Consider the following 4,604-nt stretch of genomic DNA (forward strand, 5'->3'; position numbering starts at 1 on the left):
TATATTTCAACAGTAAAGCTATCTGGACCTGGACTTTTTTTGTTAGGAGTTTTTTTAAGGACCTGATCAATTTCTTCTTTTGTTATAGGTTTGTCCAAGTTTTCTACTTCATTCTGTGTTAGTTTAGGCAGGTTGTGCTTTTCTAAAAATTTATCCATTTCTTCTAGATTTTCAAATTTATTGGAGCACAACTCTTCATAGTATTATGTTATCTGTTTTATTTCCATTGTTTCTGTTGTGACATCACCCATAGAGTTTTTTTTAATGATATAAATATTTCATCTATCCATTTATTCTGAGTGGATGCTCACTCACATTTTTACTGACAGTACAAAAAACATCCTTTACAATAAACCAGGATAGTTACATTATACACCCCAATTACACAAAAAGAAAACAGATGCAAAATAGTTTAAAACGATTTTCTTGCCTAAAATTACTATACTACGTAGGGCTATATATTGTAAAACTCTTTGTTCCTTTTCCATCATTTTGCTGAACCTTATTCATGTAATACCTGCTATTTTTCTCACAGTCCCCTTGTGTGAAAGGCATCACTGTCCAGTCAGCCACCCTAAACCTCACAGGCCTCCCCCACCTCTAGTCAACAAGTTTAAGACATCTTCCTAAATTTCACTGACATTGATCTCTTCTCCATTAGAGTTCCCTTTGGCAAGTTAATTTTGTCACAAGTCTGGCACAGGAGATTTTCATTGCTTTTCTGCAGCTTTCTCTTCTTCAGTCAGTGGTGATAGCTCCAGGTCTGTTAGCTTTTGCAGTTCTTGTATCGTGGTCATGTTGTTGACTCATAGTGACCCTGTTGACTCGTAGTGACCCTGTACAGGGTTTCCGAGGCTGTAAATCTTTATGAGAGCAGAACACCTCATCTTTCTCCCGCAGAATTGCTGGTAGTTTTGAACTGCTGACCTTGCGGTTGGCAGCCCAACTCATAACCACTACCTATGCTACAGTCTTATTCAAAGTAATACAAATGTGGCCTTTCATCTCTTTCTGTTCAACAGCAACTGGTTTAATGTGTGTATACAAAGTCTGATATCAAGACTTTATTGCTGACAATTCCTTCAAGAGTGTAACTGGATCTTTCTCGCTAGTGGAATGAGGATGATTGTTCTTGATTTCATATTCCAGCCTGTACAGAATGCAATCCAGAACAGAATCAGCTTTCTGGAACATCAGTTCCAGTTTATCATCCTCGACCTCCATGTTGAATAGTTGATATTCCTCAGACCAAGAGGTGGTACTTAAGCAGCCCCATATAGTTTTTTAATGCATGTTATTTGCATTTTCTCCTACTTCTTTTGTTGTTGTTGTTGTTGTTAGATTTGCCAATGGTTTGTTAATTTTATTAATCCTTTTAAAAAACCAGCTCTTTCTTGCCTTTTTGATTCTTCATATTGTTTTCTGTGTTTTAATTCATTTATTTCTGTTTTAATCTTTATTATTACTTTTCTTCTGGTGACTGTAGGCTTACTTTGCTGGTCTTTTGTTAATTGTTGGAGATGTTTTGTTAATGCGTTGATTTTGATTCTTTTTTTCTTTTTTGGATGTGTACGTTTATTGCTATAAATTGCCTTCTAAGTGCTTGCTTTTGCTATGTCCCAAAGGTTTTAGTATCTTGTGTTTTCATTCTCAGGTGCTTCAATACATTTTTAAATTTCGGTATTAATTGGCCTGTTACCTAGTAGCTTTTAAGCAGGATGTCATTCAGTTTCCATGTATTTGATTCAGTTACCTTGATCTTTCTATTGTTGATTTTTAATTTTTAATTTTATAGCATTGTGATCTGAGAAGATGGTTTGTTGTATTAATATTTTTTTGAGTGAAATGTTTACATTTATATTGAAATATGCACTAAAACAGAATGAGTCCTACTAGTCAATGAAGCTTCACAAACTTCTGTTGAGAAGGTAGAGTCAGCTAGCAGCAGGGATCCCCAGGCAGGAACACCAAGGAGAAGCCTGGGGGACCCGCCTCCAATTAGCCTTACTGTCTGTCACAAGAGGCCCAACTCACTTCTCCCACGTGCACCCACACAGATTTAGGAGCATGGACGTATTTCCCCATTTTCACAAATTTTTAGCTTCTTCTTCACTGCAATAAATATAAAATTGGCAGTGCTCACTCACCACAGCACAGGCGTTAGCATACAATTGTAAATAGTGACAAGGTTAAAAAAAAGTAAAGAGAAAAGTTGGAATTTTTTTGTTTTTGTAACAGTAAGAGACAGATTCTCCCCGCCCCCCAAGTTTTTATTGTGAATTGAGTAATAGTTTACATGGGAAGACATTGGTTTTATACTGTTTCTATCGTATTTTGTTTCATTGCAATGATTACAATCCCCTGCATGTACCATCATCATTCGTCAGTATTTGCTTCTATTCCCTTTGTTTTTTTGGGGGGTGGGGGGTGGGATGTACACAAAACACTTAGGAATCATTTAAATAACCAAAAGGCACATTCTACAAGCCTGCCTCCTGACTGTCAGCACACAGCCTTTCTCTTTCCATGAGTCTAGAGTCCTCAACTGCTCTCTCACTATGCTCTCATCTCTGTCTCCATCTCTGGTGTCACTACTTCTCTGGATAAGGTCCCACATTCCACTCATGCTCTTCTCCCTTGATAGCCCTAGGGTCCTCTTTTCCTGGAATGTAAGATTAACTACTCCCCCTGTTATGTTACAAAACTTCTGCCTTTATAGTTGTGACAATCACGATTAGTCATAATAACAATTACTCACTATTGAATCATAAGAATCTCATCCCCTTCTCCTTTCACCTGACTGGAAGAAATAGAATTCTTAGGAGCAGGGCATAAGCTACTCAAGATTTGTTTCATGGGTTACGGTTTTTGACAAATTCAGGTTTAGACAGATGCCCTTCTTGGTTCAGAGTCCCTGTGGCAATGCAGACTTTGTGGGCAGCAAACCACCCATTCTAGATGACCCTGGGTAATATTCTACCTGCCACATGCAATCTATGAGCACAGACATCTTTGGAGCTCTATCACTACATGCTATCTAAGTTCATGAGAACAGGTGGGTGATGGTGGTTATGTGTCGTGGAGTCGGTTCTGACTCATAGTAACCCTGCACAGGGTTTCCAAGGCTGTAAATCTTTATGGGAGTAGAAAGCCTCATCTTTCTCCCGTGGACCAGCTGGCAGTTTCAAACTGCTTACCTTGAGGTTGGCAGCCCGATTCATAACCACCACGCTACCAGAGCTCCTTTCTGAGAGAGGAATAGAATCGTAATATCTGCTAGCTGCCTAAAAGCTGGTCCTTTGATCACAATGACAACTAGGACATTTCACTTGGACTGTGTATTTTTTAACAGAACAAAAAAGAAAAGAGGAGGGGAATGGCAGAGAGAAATACAAAGAGGGAAGTTTGAAGACTAAGTATTAAGTTCTGTTCCTGTAGTGAACTGGGATGCTTAAAGCAAGGTAAAAAAAATGTGGCAAGAAATGAGTGTCTTCAAGACCTACAAGGTGAATGGTTTAAATTTTACTGCCTAATGAGCCTGGTAGATACAAAATGTAGCAATTGCTAAGGGTTAGGCACATAAGCCAATGGAGCAGAAGGCCAACTCACAAAAGGGGTCTCCGATGTCCAGTCAATGGGGAAGTTTACTGCACACACTGCAGAGGTAACCTAATGGGCTATTTGGATCATCCTCCACTCTCACAACCAGAAAAATGATTAGAATATGAAAAGTATCTTTTCACACACAAAGTTCTAGCTTAATTAATTCCCCTCCCTAGAACTATGCCTCAGCTCAGGAAAAAAAAAAAAAAAAGTCTTGAAAAACTCAAGAACCTGACCTACTACCAATAAAAAGGGAATTTCAATAAGTCAACAAGTGTAGTCCACACCACGTGTTATCTTGTGGTGGTAATAAAGATATGATACATTCAGAATAATTGTATCCAAAAAAAAAAAGACAAACATAGAAAGATGTACCAACAAGAAAAGAATGAACTCACGTCCTATTCCTTTCTGTCAGAAGTGAGTCTTAGCACAAATTAGCTGACCCCATTTCCCACAAGATACCAAAGCACAGCCACTTGCCTTGTAATCAGACCATAAAATATATGCCTTAGTTATTGAGTTTGAGCATTATACAGAATCATTACAGAGCACATTAAACAAATTGTTTTGTTGTGAATTATGTGATAGTTTACATCCTATCGTATATCATTTTATTGCCATGGTTACAATCCTCTCCATGCATCATCAACCAACTAAAGGGTTTACCCTGCAAGCCTGCCCCTCAGTCATCAGCACACAGTCTCTTTCCCTGTCTGTGTCTAAAGCCCCCAGCTGCTCCATCTTTCCATGTCATTGTCTACAGAGCACATTTTGATGGGCTACTTCAATACCAACGTGGTCCAGTTTAAAGTATTTGTTTGTAGATCCAGTTTCTACCTATTCCATAGGTATATTTAACAATAAACCATATATAGTCCCATCTTTTTTTTTTTTTAAATGGCAGTTCTTGTAGTTCAAACAAACCATGAAAATTATGAAGAGCTTTCTTATGAGAAAGTTCTCAATTTTGGGGAACATTAATGAGAAACTCTAAAAGT

General features: G+C 38.1%; 1 pseudogene; it reads right to left on the bottom strand.

The window, feature by feature from the left end:
• Positions 1–686: 686 nt before the first annotated feature.
• Positions 687–1,224, bottom strand: LOC102811294 (annotated as a pseudogene).
• Positions 1,225–4,604: the final 3,380 nt, after the last annotated feature.

Source organism: Chrysochloris asiatica, unplaced genomic scaffold (genome assembly GCF_000296735.1).
Source record: "Chrysochloris asiatica unplaced genomic scaffold, ChrAsi1.0 scaffold00182, whole genome shotgun sequence".
Lineage (NCBI taxonomy): Eukaryota > Metazoa > Chordata > Mammalia > Afrosoricida > Chrysochloridae > Chrysochloris > Chrysochloris asiatica.